We start from the raw sequence: 18,739 nt of genomic DNA, 5'->3' as shown, positions 1-18,739 counted from the left end.
AGATAACAACCTATCTGAATCCACCACATCATTTACATAAGCTGGCATCTGGCTTGACAAATCCCTCAACTTCCAAGACCACATTCTGAAACTCAGATCCAGTCAACCACCTCCTACTCTGGGCTCAAAAAATATATTATTTTCTCCGAAAACCTGCAACAGCAGCCTTAGGCAATAGTGTCCTGCTTGTACAACTAGAATGGTCCTTATTCCTACTGTCCAGTGACTTACAAAAAACTACCCCGTTAAAATCTTTTTCTAATAAACTCTACCATTTCATCACCAACTCCCTCATTGCAAAAAATCACTGCAACACCTTGGAAGAGGCAAACTGATTACCAGTTCAAGGCAGAGTCAGTCTCCTTCTTGGCTCCTTTCTCTTCAAACTCTTGTGTCAAAACACACCATCCCACTTAGCTATTAGATTAATTACATCCAGACCTTTCTACAACCTAAGAAGCAGTCCACTAATGGTCTTACTCTCATAATTCCATCCACCGTACTACATCCCACAGACCACAGCTTCACTGTTCTTGCTCCTAAACTGTGGCAATCATTGCCACACAATCTTACTGAAATCAGAGATTACAATCAGTTCAGACATTAGTTCAAGCAATATCTAACTGAAAAATACAAGTCCACTTGTTAGAATGTAGGCCATGTCACCTAACGCCCTTGGCTGCAGTATTACTACCTTTTTTTATTACCTATTTACCTAGAAAGCCTTGGCTACATAATTCCCTAACCTCTCCAACATATAAACCCATACCCACTTGCTTCTCCATCTACCCTAGCCATTCCCTACTATATATTTAGTATCTACTCCTCCTGTTAGCTCTTCTATTGCATCTCTTAGCATTTTACAATTCTTTCTCTCTTCACTAGTAAAATTTCTCTCTATACATGTATATATTACATCTGTTCTTTCAGCTGGACCACATTCACTTCCTCCTACTCAACCCCAAGAAAACTAAGTTAATGTTTTTCACCTCAAATTGTTGCCAAAATCAAAAGCAATCTTTAAAAATAAAGTCAGCAAATAATACTGTCATTGAAACTGCAACTTCTAGGTGTTATAATATAACCACCATATACTGCACACCATGAAATCTACACACCAGAAACTAGGCTCCCTTTATAGGATCAATGGATTCCTTACAGATACTGCAAGAAAAACTCTAGCCACCCCCTTCTTACTCTCGTATATGCCGCTCCTATCCTAACAAACATAAACAATACTCAAAGAAAGATGATTGCCTCCTACTTCAATAAAATAGCTAAATTTACCACCAGACTCCCTCATAGGACCCACCATTGCCTTAATTTAAAGCAATTAAACTGGCTTGAACTGCACAACTGTCTTAATATATTCATATGACTACAGCACACAAACTCATTCAGCATCCAGAAAAATGCTCTGCGCTACAAAACTTATTGGGACCTCTGTTCTAGTAACAAATTCTTATTATTTATACGTAAGACAAATAATGCTGCAGGAGACTCGTTCTACTCCCAGCACATTACTAAACTCTGGAATAGTATCTCCATGCAAATAAAACTCTCTGACAAACTCAGTAGTTTTAAACCACTGCTTAAACAACATCTTAACCAATTCTGGCCCTGTACATGCTCATCACATGGTTAAAACTTTGTGTTCACTGTACGATACTCTCCAAATAGTCTCCTTAAACATAATATTCTCAACCTCTTATTGAAATGACAAAACAATTTTTATATATAACTGCTGCCTGTACAATCCACTAAGTTGTATGTCAGCTTTCTCTTTAGTAACTTCCAACTCTGTAAAATTTTAGAATGTATAAATGTAACTACTGTTTGTGTATAAATGTAAGCAGAAAGATGTTTTTGAAGACGTTTTGAATATGTAAAGGAGGCTGGTAACCTGGTTGTTATGAGGAGTGAGTTCCACGTTTTTGCTACCATTTTGAAGTACAGGGAGTGTCCTGCAGATTTTTTTTTTTTTTTTTTTTTTGTGATATTTGGTCTTAAGGGATTATGTGGGCTGTAATTCTGGGGAATTATACTAAGATCTGGGCAGGGTGAAGGATTTTTTTTTTTTTTACTTTTGTAGAATGATTAATTTGGTGTATGTAAGATAAGGTAGTTTTAACCGATGTGGTTCTTTCAGTGCAGTACAGGGGTGGCTTTGATTGATTTTGTTTGCAGCAAAATGTACAACTGTGTTAAAACATTGCTCAAGTTTAGTTTGAAGATTTGAGAGGATGTGTGTTTGATGTAGAAGTGATTGTAGTAAACCTGTTAGCTAGGATTATTTTAGTATTAGCTGTGAGGGTTTTTTTCTTGTTGTTGTTGTTCTTTTTGGGGGAGGAGAAGTCTTATCTAGTGTGATGACAGTCTGTTTCACTTTACTATCAGTAACAAATCTGTGTCACCAGGGTGTTATCTGTACAGACAATACATTATAATGACACACTTATACACTAGGTCTTACATGTACACAAAATAGAGAGTTGTTGTTGTGTCTTTCGTCTTTTAAACTCACTAAAATAATATAGTTCAGAAAATATGTCTCAAAAACTCATATTTTGCAATGCAGAAAATGAAATGGAGTAAGTAGCAATACAGTTGCAAGCCCCCCCCCCCCCACTTACATACACACACACACACACACACACACACACATACTGAAAAATACACTGAGTTAAATGTTTAAAAATGTGTATGACGTAACTAAATCTTTATGGATCTGAAACAGTCTGACTGTTCATCTATCTATCTGCTTACTCTTTCTATCTCTCTCGAAGACAGGTGAAGAACTTTTCTGTGGCAGAATCATGCATGCATTATGAGCATAGTTATAATAATTAAGTTGCATATTTTGGATTCCATTCCCTTGTTTTGAGACCATAGTACAGAGCAGTGCCTGCAGTATTTTGAGCTTGCTTTTGATATATGCACTGTGAACAGTGCTGACTGATGCTGACTTTTTAGCATTGTGAATACTATTCCTAGTAAAAGAAGAATTTTTTCTTGTGATGTATCCAGCTTTCAATATTTCAAGCATAACAGATAGCAAATCTGATATTTCACTGGTAGCAAAGTCTTTGGTAGAGACTCTTGCTATCTTTCCCTTTTTTCATTATTGGTGGCCAGTGCACATTTGTGGTGTGTGTGTGTGTGTGTGTGTGTGTGTGTGTGTGTGTGTGTGTGTGTGTGTGTATGTGTGTGTACATGTTTTGGACTATGCACTAAGGGATGAGCCTGGCTATTGGATTATAATTCAGCACCCCTGGTGAGATAATACAAAACTACTGATGTCAGGGTAAAGGTCTGCACTGTTTTTTTTTCCATAGCTTGTAATCCAGTATATAATTTTGTGATTCTCCTGAATCCGAAAAAGTTAGATAATTAATATTAAGAACAACCGTTTTATATAATGAATTACTACTACTTTTGGCTGTCAGGTGAGGGTGTGGCCTACATTTTCTCCCACAGGATGAAGTTAAAACTGTACTATCTATGCTTAGGCAAATGGTATAGAAATTAGAATGAACCCAGGCACCCAGCCTTCCAAAGGTTTATGCTTCTTCGCTGTCTGCACTAGAGGTCAACATAAATTATTAGAAAATCAGCTGCAAAAACATCAACTAAGACGTGAAAATAGTTAATAATATCCTTTAACCTATTTAGGACTGCCTGTATGCCTGCGTTTGGTATCCCTTCTCAAAAAAAATAAAAATAATAAAAAAATAATGTTAGGATTGCACGTTTCTATTTTCTAGAACGAGTTAATCTAGTATCCTAACTCAGTTATGGGCCAGAAGCAGCAACGGTGTAGCCCGAATTTTTAAAATGGTGCATTAGGCTCCTGTTCTTTTACCTAACTCTTTAATAAAAAAAGAACATCTCGTAATTATCTAATTAAAGCTGGGGCACGTGCACTGACATTCTTTTGTTATGTCTCTTTAGTTTAGTATCTCCTAATATAACGCACTGTTTGAACATATGTATTTACATTGCTAACCAAAGTGTACCCCTTCATTTCCTTAAATTACGCATTGCAAGTTGTGGCACTTTACTGCCCTTGAGTGAAACACAGTACCATGTCTGTACAAATATTTTGTACACCACGGCTTACATGGTGTATGTTTGCCTACGCGCAGGTAAAATAATAGGAACAGCATTCACTAGACTGCATGTCTTTATAAATTAGGCTTACCCTTATCCTGCCAGATGGCTGGGGCAATTTACTCGTGCAAACGGAGTGCTGGGGAGGGTTGCACCCTGCTTTCCAATTGATTCAAATAAATGACTTATTTTAATCAACACAATTGTACTGTTTGCACAGAATCAAAGACAGCAACAATACAAGTTAGTTTTCTAAACATTCGTACCGTAGGTAAGTATATAATTAAAAAAGACATTCATAGCATTTTACGCATTTGGGTGTATCGGCTAGCAAATCCATAAAAAGGGAATTCGAGGAAAGGTATGGGGATTCGCTTAAGGCGTGCAAGGGACGAGTATGGATACAAATGCAATTCTTACACTTAATGCACAGCAAGGCACCACTGTACAGCTGACTGCAGAGAGCTACAAACACTAAGTTATAAAGGGCGCGTTTATTATTTGCAGTCACCAATGTTCTCCTTCCCAGAAAATGGCCCTTTTCCACTCGGGGTTGAGTTTCTTCAGATTTATTGAAAAAGTGCGTATAGTCTTTCCCCTTATTTCTTACCCGCTTATTGCCACATTTCGGTAACCACATTATTGCTGTGTCTTTATTGTAACATTTCGTTTAGTTTTGTCAAGCTCGCTGCCAAGTAAGAAATGCACACACGCACGCATAAGTGTGTGTGTGTGTGTGTGTGTGTGTGTGTGTGTGTGAGAGAGAGAGAGAGAGAGCGTGTGTGCGCGTGCGTGCTGAAATTACAATGCATTACCGTCAACAAGACCAACCAAAACGTATACTTTAATGTAAAATTGATAGTTTTAATGAGTTAAGTTTCTTGTTCAATGCAGGTATTGCAAAACATCAGTGATTTAATCTACATTTAACAGTGTTCAGTTTTAGCTTTATTAAACGTCCAGAAATATAGCATACAAAAGGATCAAAATGCAATGCCTAACATGTTATGTCATCCACATGCAACAGCACTAACCCAAGAAACTCCAAAATAAGTGGCATTATTTTAAAGCGTATTATGTTGCCTCCTCTTATGGCCACAGAACAACACAATGCCTCGTGCAATACAATTTACAATTACAAATCCGTGCTTCCAGCATAGGGCAAAGTATATAGATGTGCTCCTACAAAAAGCAGAGTAGTCCGTTGTACCTTCTATGAAATTGTGAGCAAGAAAGGAAGAAAAATAGACTGTTCTGTTCGTGGTATGTGCTTCCCTACCAGTTTTCTTAACGGAAAACGCACATCGGATTGTTTTACCTGTGATATACGACCATGTACACGGAGATGCTGCTCTAGAATGCTGGGTGCATTGTTAGTAAATATGCATTAAAGCATGACCCTGTCTGTGCCAAGTGTTGTACTGTCCTGATTAAAATGCACACAGTGTATTTGTATGCTTTATTTAAATTAGTTTGGTTACAGACAAAGTGTTAATTGCAGGCAATATAAATATGTTAAACCTATGAATCATTGAATGCCAAAGTGTCTTGTGATTATGCTGACAACAGTGTGAGTGTGTGTGCGATGCTGGGAATTTTATCAGCTGTTTAATATGAACTCAAGAAATTTATCATAAGAAGAAATGCTTTCTCCTGTAGTTTCAAACTATCATCAACTATCAACTATAAACTAGGGTTGCCACCTTTTCAAATGGGCAAAGTGGGACATTTTTGGTACAAACATCAGATTTTACAGGCTGACACATACCCACGGTCAGTACAAAAGTTAGAACTTAAATTTCTTGCCTAAATAAAAGCTTATTCTTGTTGCTTTTTCTGTTTCTTATAACATTTAGGTATGTTAGATACAGAATAACTGTTTTATGCAACTATTACATAAAATATAGAAAATAATTTTGTCCTAAAATCTCAGGACATTTGCCATTTTTACTGTCAGAACACAACTGCCCAAAGAGGGACTGTCCCTCGCAAAGTGGGACAGGTGGTAACCCTACTATAAACTGCCTGACTTTTGAAGACAGCAGCTCTACTCATTTGTTTCCTTGCAATAGTTTCCTGGCTTTATCTAAAAGTGGTACGATGTCATAGTAAAATTGTTTTCCTTATGGCGTGGCATGTCTACTGCAGCTACTTCCCTTTCACCTCTTCCGTAACCAGTGTTATGAATCTACAGTTTATATAAAAAGAATAACACATTTTTTAAAGATGTCCAAAAAACCGCATAAAAAATATTCAACCGTTCTCTGACACATAAGAGGCTCTGTTCTCTAACTCACATGGGAAGATTTCTTAAAAAAAAAAAAAAAAAAAAATATATATATATATATATATATATATATATATATATATATATATATATATACACACACACACACAGAGTAGCGATACCCTTTCTAGTAACAACTGTTACTGATAAACCTTTTCTGATAACTGTATCTTGAGTAGGAGTCCACATCTACAGCTGATCCCAACAGCATGCCTCTCAGCCTCTTAACGCAAGAATTCTGGACAAAGCCAAAAATAATTGGGGGACAAATGCCTAAAATCATGGTCAGATTATAAATATTGCTCTTACAAAATTAAGAAAGGTGATAGAATAGGAGGTTTTACATTAGCATTCATTTTTGAAGGATATGAAGTTTGAGATTCAAATGACAACCATATTCAGTGATTTGCTAGGAAAAAATGCCGAGAACAGACAAAATATAAGGCAAAAATTTATCATTTGAGAGTCTGACCCACAGTCGGAGACAATTAAGTTCTAGAATTCGGTGGTTAAAATACATACATACTAAATAAACAGTAGGGTTCACCGCTAAAATGCATTCCATTCTGGATTATTTTTCACATCAGTCACTTATTAATGATAAACAAATGCCGTGAAGCGATTTACACAAACATTTTCAAGTTATAAGATAGTTCTAACAAGGTATTACAGACTACCCTATGCAAGCGAAAAAGAAACACGTTTCCAGCAACTATTACACTCGTAGAAATCAATATTTGCTTTGTTGCAGTATAATAACTTCACAATCCCAACCTGCTTGTTTATTCTCAAACAACTCCATTTCTTTGTTGTATAGTTTCTGTTGTATTTGAGGATTTATAATAAACATACGGATTACTCCATTTACAATGGACCCTAGGTATCTGTGGTAACATTTGGTCTAAAATGAGGGGCATCATTTCCAGAATAAACTTATTCTTTAGGCAGATAATTACTGCTGGTTGGGATAGCCCTGACAAGGGGTATCTATATTTGCTAAAAGCTAGCGACTTGAAGCTTGAAGCCTCCCTTGGGCCAAGGATTTGATCTTTATCTGCAGGTACAAGGTAGCTGGAGGAAAAGTTCTTTGTGAGATTTTATGGCCTACTCTAACAGGGGCATAATTCTTTTAAACCAACCTGAATATCGAAAAGTCGGTATGACTAGTGTTAAAATGTTCATTTGTACAAGGACTCTGGCGAAAAAAAAACGTCCACAGATCAATCCTCCTAGTAGGTTAACAAAAAAATTTAAAGACTGTTCTTTTACTGTGGGGTGCTGAGAATATTGTTGAAGGAGTGGGGGGACTAATAAGGACTGGTGTTTTTTTTCACATTGGTTGCAGCTAGTTTAGTTGGTAAAACAAGTACCTGCGTTTGTTTTTATTACAAGCATTGACATAGTGTGGGAAATGGCGTTAAAATGTCTTGTATAATTAATTAATATATCATATTTTAAATTATTTAAAATTTGCTGGTCTGATACATGTTGATTAAAGGACGAAAGCCTTAATTATTTGTTCAGCGTGTCTTCATTTGCTTTTAGTTATGAAGTTTTTACAGTTATACGTTTGTTTGTTCTTCTGGTTTTAGTACCTCAGTTTTATTATTGTTATATAGATATATATATGTATATATATATATATATATATATATATATATATATATATATATATATATATACACACACACACACACACACACACACACACACACACACACACACACACACACACAAAAAACGCACAATATCAGAAGTAAAATAATAAATATATTATAACAAGCTTCTTTTCAACTTATGAACTGGTTTAAAATAAAAACAAGGAAATCCTCATAGTGGATCGAGCATAAGTTCAAACGATTTCTTGCCATCTGAACAGTTATAATTACACTTCACGTTGGTGTATGAGCATTTAAATAAAACATCCTTTATGACGAGAAATCTCAGCACTTGTACCACCACACTATATCCTTCTGCAGTATGTCATACCTGTGTGCAATACTTTACCTAAAGTAGTGTGAGCGATTCAGAGGTAGAACTCAGCTTCGGGTAAATTGGAATAAGCGGAAGACACGCTACCTGGCATTGTTAATCTATCCATTAAAGGGTCAGATATTCAAAAGGTCAGGTGGGTCACGCCTTGTTTTGGGGTCTGCCTGTCACAAGTAACTGTAATCGGATTAAGATAAAAAAGATATATATTTGTGTAATGCATGTTCCTTTGTGCACTCTTACCTTCTGACACAAGGCTCCTCAACAGAGGGCCGTCGGAAGTAAATAGTAAGGCGATAAAAGACAACAGACTGGGCTGGGCAGCCTACGTGAACTTAAGAATTACCCACTCTGGATCTCTGTCAGTCACACACACACACACACACACACACACACACACACACACACACACACGCGCGCGCGCGCGCGCGCGCGCAGCGTTCACCTTTTTGTTAGGTCTTCTTATTGCATTAAAAGTAAATACTGTACTTGAAGAGTTCCTCTGTGTCTGATGCCTTCTGTCAAGCTAAGGTCACAAGGAACGTATCGTAAGAACTGATTTACTGCCGTTCAGCAGGCTAATACAGAAACACTATGGCTATGAGTAGGTTGGGAGTAAAGGCGCTTCACATGGAAGTAAGATGATATGTTCAGTGCCGTCTACAATCCTGCTTTTCTTTTACTAAATGTAACTGTTCAACACGTTTTATTCCTAATCTGCAACATTGAGGCAGTTCGCAATTCTTTTTCTATAATAACACAGTCATCGCTGAAAGGGACCTTCTGCGAGCTGGCCCACCTACCTTTCGAAAATAAAATAAATCCTACTTATTAAAAAGAGGTGTCAAGACTCACACGCATCCTACCGACAGTTCAGACCTTGTAGGGTTACCACCTGTCCCACTTTGTGAGGGACAGTCCCTCTTTCGGCAGTTATGTCCTGCAAAAAAAATGTAAAAATGGCAAATGTCCTGAGATTTTAGGGCAAAATTATTTCCTATATTTTATGTAATACTTGCATAAAACAATTATTCTGTATCTGAAACACCTAAATGTTATAAGAAACAGAATAAGCAATGAAAATGCTACAAGAATAAGCTTTTATTTAGGCCAAAAAAAAAAGTGAATTCATGTCCTTTGTACTGGCCATGGGTATGTTTAGGGCTGCAAAATCTGATGTTTGTACTACAATTGTCCCACTTTGAGCATTTGAAAAGGCGGCAACCCAGAGAGGGGGACAGTTGCTCTTACAAACGTATGTTACACTTGTAGGGTACAGAAACCGTACTGATATCAGAGGAAATGAGCAAGTAAGTTATATCTGGAGTACAAGGTAAAGCACTTCCACATTCTGACCTCTGGAGAAAAGGAAACCCCTTTCACCTGTATCATTATTAATATTATTATTATTAGTAGTAGTAGTATATTTTTGCACCGATGTATTATTCTGTTCACTGGAAATCTAAAAAAATAAGAAACCCTTCATGAAAATTAATTGATATATTACGATGCACTTGGGAAGATTATTATAAGGAGTATATAACGGATTGCAAGTGCCTTTATTTTGTTTCAGCGTGTTTCACTTACATATTGATTACAGCTTGCCGGTGGTACAAGGCAATCGATAATTCATACAGGACAACAGAAAGCATCATATCTCACAACTGTCCACTTTTTTTCAGGAACATCGGTAGTTTTGTCTAAAAACATTTATCTCTCCTGATTTTTTTTACACAAGAGTTATGGTTGCAGTCGTTAAATAACTGTTAAAAATATCATTTTAGATGTGCAATTCTCCACATAGGGCAAAAAAAATGCGAAATATTCTTATTCTATAAACTGCTTAAGTGAAAAGTGACAGTATTGAAAAAACTTTTAGTCCCTGGCTGATTTTGGGTTTGCCCTTGATTGTAAGGATAAGAGACTGAGAGCTGATGCATGGACACGTGTATGAACTAAACAGAAAGAAAAAAAACATCACAAAAATCTGTTTACATCCCTGTGAATAAGTACACATGATATACACTGTGGAACAAACTAAGGTTTTCTTTGTTATTTAGCGGATAGTACCCCCTCCCCCATTGTCTATCTATAACCGTATTGCAGTGGGTGGCAACAAAACGGGGGGAGGGGGCAGGAAGGCTTTTTCTTGTTACTGTCTCTTACTAACCTGCACTTTTCAGTTTTTAATGAATCATCTTATCAATTTATCCAGTACCTGGGCTATATGTTACCATAGTATGGAAATCGCTTTCGTCTTTAGCCAGATGCAATAGCTTTAATTGCATTGCTTCTTTCTCTTATGTTGGAATAAATAAACAAATACAAGAATCATGGGTGCGTGTTTTTGTTTTTGTTAATTATAGTAATTTAATTTTGTTTATTAAATATTCATTCCTCGATATGATTAGTTCGGCATCAATATTTGCTCTAATCGATATTTGCTGAATGCACCGGACTGCGTGTATTCACCGATGAGTATCTGTAAAGAATGTAAAACTAATAATCAAAAAATTGCTTCTCCGTGGCATTACTTTGTGTACTTAACAGAGGGAAGTAGCTTTTCAACACACACCAAATAATGTGGCTCAGTGTGTTTATTCCTGGGATACAAATATGCATATACTTAGAAAAGTGTTGCAACTGTACTAATGCTTTCATTTTTTTAATCTTCTTTCCCTCAGTCATGTCTTACCGAAAAAAATGGTTGTATGAAAGGCAATCTTCTGGAAATTGCAGCCGCTTGGCGTTATTTATCCACTAGACTTATTGACACAAGGATGATGTGTGGTCAGTTTCCCCTCTCATTGTACCCAGCCACTAGACACAGTATGATGCGTTATTACTATCTGCAGTAATACAAGTAACAGTAGCAACGTTTTAACTTTAATTCTACCACAAGATTGTATGTTTGTGGAAGTTTTGTTCCAATTCTGACTGTGGCCAAAAGGTTAACGACTTGTATAAAGAACATTTGCCAGCATTGCCACACAGTTTCATAATAGTTATAGGATACCTTCCGTATATGCAATGGAATCAAGTTTGTTATGAGGTACTATTTTGTACAGTAGTAACAATAAATACACAATTAAAGAGACAGAGAACATTAATTTATTAAGCCCACCATAGGCAGGGGACTCATTAATTATGGAAGAAAGATGAATTGGTACATTTTTAGACTTTTCTTTTTAAAATTATTTTTCATTTTTTTCACTAAAGGTGTTGGATTACTCGAACAACACCCACCAAAGCAAACGCAACCCCTTAAATCCACGTTCACGTCTTGCTTAAAAGCAGCTACTGGAATTACCTACACAGATAACAATGTTTTTGCTTCATTTCGTGGATTTATATAAACTTCTTCGACATCAGACGGTATGTTAAGTCTCTACTCATTTGTGTTCCGTAGATAAAAAATATACATTTTACACTTTTAAATGTCTGCCCCAGTGTACTGACCAAAGTATGTAATACTGTCTCTATAACCCTACATAGCAAATATGCCTAGAGTTGTCTGTCACCTTTTCAGGGGCATTTTTATGGACGTATGTAATTTTGCAGGGCAAACCATACTCGTAAGCTACCAATACTAAAGAGCGGATTTCACGTTGTTGGCAAAACAAAAGCTCACTTGTATATACTTTGAATTGTTTCTTTTGCTTTTATCATATTAAAGTATTTCGGATACAAACTAATTATTTTATGCAATTGCCATTTTTCATGATTTTTTCTACAATGGAACTGCCCAAATAGGGACTGTCCTGCGTAAAAATACATCGGTAGTGACCCTAATTACACGTTAATAATAATAATAATAATAATAATAATAATAATACATATGTACATACATACATTTAGATGCTCATAATACTGCTTCTTGTTACTGATATGCAGGCATTTAAGGTTGGGCGCTGGGCTGGCAACTCAACACCGTAAAACTCCACTGCGTCATGAGCGGACAGGTGATCCGCTGTGGCGACCCCTAACCGGGAAAAGCTGAAAGAAGTTCTGAGAACAACCAGATAGCCCTAAGGACAACATTACAAGGAATGTTAATAAGTCTGTTACTTAATGACAGTAGGGGCTAGAGTCCTAACATTATACCAACGCTTTGAGTATTCGCCCACTTGGATCACTTTGCATTACTAATTAATGCATTTGAATTTAAGGGCTCCAGAAAGTACACCTGTACTAGCTAAGCACTAAAATCCTACTAAAAGTCACTGCTTTTATTTCTAAACCAAATAATAATAATAATGATAATAATAACAGTAGTAGAATTACTACTCCATGGAATAATATTATGCGTATGACTTGATCTTACTATTTTATTAAATTTCGGTTCTCTACTTCCCACCCTTCCTTGTCGTTTTGAGGCAACCGATACATTTCCCCAGAACATTAATGGCAATACAGGGGGTATTTGACTTCAAGGAAGGAATCCCAGTGGGACAGGTTAAACATATGCAAGTTAGCAATAAAGTCAGATATCCCGGTTTCTTGCACACCTGCGTGTACACTAACTGCGCATAGTGTAATTTTATTATTAGTTGTACGTTTACTTAATACGCCTCTAGTATCGAGTAAACCAAGTAAGTTACTGAGATGTTCCAGCACCTGCACAGGAAACCCAGTTAAGTTATCCACATTACATCCCTGTTATTTGCAGGCTGGGCTTCCCAGGCATGTGGTGTATATGGAAGTCTTTGATACAGATGGTAGGCCAAACCACCGATATCCCTATCTATCTGCTGGCGTTCCTATCTAACCTAGCCAGTTTGGTAATCAGTGCTCAGCCTGTGTTAAAACATATCCTCCATTTGGCCACGAACTAATATGTTGGTCTGTATTTGACTTGCAGTGCATTGAAACATATATGTTAAAATTGTAAATAATTTTTGACGTTTAGAGGGAATGTCATGGTCCTGTCTGAAAGTATACATTTGTTCACTGCATTTATCCACCTCACAGCCGCCAGCAAACATAAAATACTTGTTTAGTTAGTTATAGTCTGCCATCCATGAGCAAAGCCAGTTAACATTTAGATTGGTAGTGGTCAAAACGTCAAGAGTGCACTTTTAAGTATCAGAATGGTTCTAATCGGAAATAATTCCCATGTCAAAAGTTAAGTTCACAGCTAAACAGAAGCCATTGTAGGAAACGTCAACTTAAATGGCCGACCGATGTTTAGCTTACTGAGAAACCATTTATAATTTAAAAATAAATATGAAAACTCAAGGTTGTTTTAAATGCTAATGATATCAGGTACGCCAAAAATGGTGCAAACGGGAAGTGTTAACTTACGAAATGTTTGCAGTAAAAAGTAACAAGCAATAGCTGCAGTAATCTGCAAGTAAACCGCATAACAGCCTCACAGCATATGCGCAAGCAGGTATAAACGTAAGTCATTACTGCTAAGATGTGAACCACTGCATTGCGCGTTTATTTATTCGTTCCAAGACACGGTAGTTGGGCTCTGGGCTAGTTCACAAGGCCGTTTCCAGCCAAGGTACAGAAATGCATACACCTAAACGCAAACAGCACTCAACTCAATATAAAAAGTTACAGTAAATGACAGGAAACAATTGCATCAATTATTGAATACATTCAGCAAACGAGACAACAAAGGGATCGAACTCTCAGCTCGCATACTACAAACAACTGTATACTAGATAAAACAGTAGCAGGATATGGTAGGTAAGTCTGGAACCCGTTAATGCTTTTGTGACTTTCAAACCTTCTGTTGATGAATGCCTCTAGTTTATAACTACACACATTAGTTCTTCTTCAACATGACAAGGAGGATTGTTGAACGGCAAATTTATTAATATATACGATTGGAAAAACGGACAGATACTGATAAAACCAAAGCTGTGTATATGAGCTGTACAAGAAAACCTGATGGAAGTGGGGTGTATTTCTTGGTGTTGTTTTCATGGCTACTTCAAATGGTAGTAATGAGAAAACAAGACAAGGATGGTTTCTACAAGCGAATCGTAGTTTTGTTAAACAATAATAATATAGATGGTTCATGACCCTGACCCGTATACGGACCACAAAGTGAGCTGCCTGTCTACAATATATGTGAGAGGCAAAGGGCTCCAGTGCAGTTCCTTAAAGTTCAGAAGATGGACCGACAAGTTACCTGGTAAATCTCCACTGGACCAGATGGACTATATCAGTTACTTCCATCAATCCAAGTAACGAGGGGAGGGGGGTGCTCAGAAGTTCAAAACAAAACACCATGCTCTTGCCATGACTTTATTTCAGCTGTGAAATAAATCATATTATGTACACCAGCAAGTGTACAGATACATGAAGTACTTTGAAACCATATTAAAAAGGGAGAAGTATACAATGGAAAATAAATCCGATTATTCGGCGTCATTCCTTGCCCTTTGTCTTACTTTAGAATTATTAGTATTTTTTCTGAAGCAGAACAGAATTAACGTATCTTCCTTCTTTAGATGCTGGAGATGTGAATCACGCAACCCAGGCTACTTCCATATAATTAGGAATGACATTGCTTTCTGGATGATTGCTAAAAAAAGAAGAAAAAAGTGGAATGCAACGCTGGTAATGCCATATACTCGCGGATAAAGCCAGTGGTTGCATTACTATTTTTAATAGAAAATAATTAAAGCAGAACGCGACGAATACGTACAAAATCATGGCCAAAATATTAATATGTGTGGAACCTTTAGAAATATTGATTTGAAAGAATAAAATGATTGCCGGAACTTTTTTTAATTATTTTTTTCTTTTTGTTTGCTTATAACACTGTGCAATATGTTGTTGGAACTTTCATGTTATAACTTGACGTGGTTATTTAAACTACTTCTCAGTGTTTGTTTATGATTAATAAAGCGTTGATATTATCTCTGAACACAAATCGCTGGGTACGGGTAATAATGCTGCCTATCCAGTGTGGAAAATTAATTAAGAAAGCAACACACGCACGCACGCGCGCGCGCGCACACACACAGGAGTCGTTAAACGAGAAGGGGGAACCGAACTGCATACAACTAGCACACGTAACAAGTAACAGCAGGGTGGGTTGGTAGAAGCTGTCTTCTTCAGTCAAATCTAAGGCTGTCTTCGTAGCTTCTCTAACCGCTGTAGCCCTCTACACCCTTAATTAAACCGATCTGTTCACGGCTGAAAGAAATTCAAAGAAGATAAAGCACTATTTCTATCCTATAAAAACAAAACTCTCTTTGAGACAGTTCATGGTCTCAGAGAAACCTGCCGGCAAGTCTGTACATATAACTTCGCAGGTTACTGACTGCAATGTACACAGGAGAGCTTTGCAAGTCTCCAAGTCTCCCAGCACAAGGGATACAGGCTTTTCTAGTTGGTCTAGGCTTATACAAACACAAACTACACACACCAGTGACTTCACCCGTCTGCAGCCTAGGTTTGCACTATACAACTGCTGATAGTGATCTTATCCAGTACTCAGTGTTACGAAGTCTGTTTGTAAAGGCAATCAGTTTTGCAGAATAAGATAATTATGACCAATATCACACGTCCTTAGTGATGTAGCAAAGGAAAACAATGTCTTTACCTTCCACACAAGCGACCATATGTACTTTTAAAAGAAAGATGAATCCAAACAATAGCAACCTCACTATTTAAGGAGCAAGTGACAACCACGCAATTAAGCCCCCTTGACTCAGATACAGGTTGTGAATACTGCATAGCTGTGCCAACAACTGGGAGAACTTTGTTGCCATTTTTTACCAATCACAGTAAAATAATGCTATATGCTGTGTCAACTGTGTTTATTATCCATTATATCTGAGGTTTAGAGACCGCGTATTTCTTAAACCCGATGTCAGCTGGCAAGGGTTCTTACACAAAGAGTCTAGATAGCACATTTCTATTACGTTTTCATTTAAAACTTATGATAAGACATTACACCATTTGATGCCATGCAGCTAATCTGTTACCTGATTTGGTCTACTGTCTACAGTTTTATCATAGCTGAAGCAATATATATATCTATCTATCTATCTATCTATCTATCTATCTATCTATCTATCTATACACTGTAACTGTACAATACAACAAATCTATACTCCCAGGTGATAAATTATCGCTTGCTCCAGTTGTCTTGAGTTGAATGGTGTGTCTGTGTGTGTGACACCTCACTTTCTGTGCCCAGGATATCTCTCAGATCAGATCATACATTCAGAGCCCTGTACTTAGTGTCGGCTGGTACACCTTTCAAACTCTTAGCTCTAGGAACAGGAACAAAGACACAATAATTCGGAGGTGCTCTCATAAACGTAGAGAGGTGATACAGTAACAAGATTTGCGTAAGCATGCATTTTCTGACGAATTTGAAGTCTGAAATGCAATCTCTGTCACCATTTAGTGACTGCAGTCCTGCACGATTGTTAGAAAAACTTAGACTTTACGAGGAAACCACGAGTCAAAAATCTGAACAATCTGGAAAATTAGGTACACTTGATTGGTATGGGGTACCACAGAACATCACCAGAATCACTTAGCTGTACGACAAGAAAACCCAGCGGACGCTGAAAACCCACAATGTAAGAAAGACAGCTCTGACGGGGTCAACTTTAACCTTTTTTGCAGTTGCATGCATTCTATATCAGACAGCAGCGCAATTTCAAAATAAAACAAATCTAAAATTAAAGCGGAACAGTCTCAAGGAATTCTGCAATACATAAGTTAAAAGTTTACAAGTACCCCAGCTGATGTCAGGCGCCACTAAATCTGCCATCCTAGGAATTTCTTTTCATCTGCATGGTAATTTCTAGTTTACTTCCCAACATCCTTCCTGCTCGGGTTTCCCTGTGCACCTCATTTGTTTTCATCCAGGTGTATTTTCTCTGCAGATTACATTCTGTTTTAACTTTCCCTTTTTGCCGAACCCTTGCGACAGGACAAACAGTACAGTTAACACTGTCCCTGCTTAACAGCGCAAACTCAGTTTTCGCGACTGGCGGGTCTCACTACGCAGACTCGAACTGCCGCACCACTCCGGAAGTGTAGTGCACAAAGTCAAGTCTGCCTAGCTCCAAAAGTAACTCCCACACAATGTGCGTGGGGGAAGTGCGCATGTATGTGCACTTGTGCAGACCAGGTTGCAAGGGCGACTTTCACCACGTTCTGATGGAAACATACCAGTAAATGTATTATTTAACAACCTGACTATACAAATAACATGACAATCAGGCTTATTAGCCAACCGTAATGTATGCACACAGTTGTGCCTCGAAGTAAATGGCAGTGTCAACGGAAGTACAGTAATGTAAAACTCACTGTAACAGTACATGTAGGAATAGTAATTCATTATTAGGGTTACCACCTTTCTCTCTTTGCGAGGGGCAGTCCCTTTTGGGACAGTTGTGTCCTGCTCAAAACATTGGAAAATAGCAAATGTCCTGAGATTTTAGGACAAAAAATTCCTAAGTTTTCTTTAATAGTTGCATAAATCAGTTAAGAACCAAAAATGCCAACAAACTCGAGAACTAAAGCCTAATTCCAAGGATACCAGAAACACCAACATAATCTCAAAATGCAGTTTTATTGAGTGCTTTCGTCAGTATATATCTTATGACTTCTTCAGAATAAATGAGAAAGATATAACAAACATTTAAAAGCCAAATTATAGTCACGTGACATCAAAACAGCCAATAAAAAAATAAATTAAAACATTAAACAATTACCCTCCTAGCAAAAAAAGCACAGTCCTTAAACACAATAGGAACGTAGCCTTAAAAAACTAGCAATACTAAAGGTATCATTAAGTCCAGGTGGGGCCTAGGCATTCAATTTATCTGCCAAAGAAGTTCTCTAAACTCCACCATATCTGCCCATGGTTCCCCAGGAAGGTCTTTTTTAACCCCTTCTATAACAACACATTTAAAATTATGTATAGGAAAAACTTCTACATGCTTGCATAGAGCATTGCTAGTGTTTTCGTTTTTCATATCTCTAACATGCTCATAAAGTCTTTCTTTTAATTTACGTGTAGTTTTTCCTACATAAAATCCATAACACTAAGAACAAATTGCAGCATAAATCACACCTACTGAATTGCAATTAAAAAGCCCATTAGGCCTAATATTATGCTGATTAATCTTAACATTTCCTGTAGTTAAAATATAACTGCATTGTGTGCAAAATCCACATTTTTTGGTACCCACTCTCTTAGTTGTTGTTGTCAACAACTCTCTTAGTGCTAGATGAAATTGGATCTTTCCTTTCTAGCATTTTTTTAATGTGGATCCCCTCCTATACACTATGTTGGGCTTATCTCCTAGTTTTTCTATTAGCCCATCTTGTCCTAAAAATATTTGCCAGTTTTTATTTAAT

General features: G+C 37.2%; 1 protein-coding gene across 1 annotated transcript in view; it reads right to left on the bottom strand.

Annotated features, from left to right (window-relative positions):
• Window positions 1-17,307, bottom strand: part of TBX1 (T-box transcription factor 1) — a 94,041-nt gene extending 76,734 nt beyond the window's left edge. Inside the window, exon 1 of the mRNA XM_044071003.1 lies at window positions 17,108-17,307. The gene's annotated coding sequence lies outside the window, so the exon portion shown is untranslated. The remainder of the gene's footprint in view (window positions 1-17,107) is intronic.
• Between the last annotated feature and the right edge of the window lie 1,432 nt (window positions 17,308-18,739).

Source organism: Protopterus annectens, chromosome 5.part0, assembly GCF_019279795.1.
Source record: "Protopterus annectens isolate FY-2018-M chromosome 5.part0, PAN1.0, whole genome shotgun sequence".
Lineage (NCBI taxonomy): Eukaryota > Metazoa > Chordata > Ceratodontiformes > Protopteridae > Protopterus > Protopterus annectens.
This window is presented reverse-complemented; position numbering and strand designations above follow the sequence as displayed.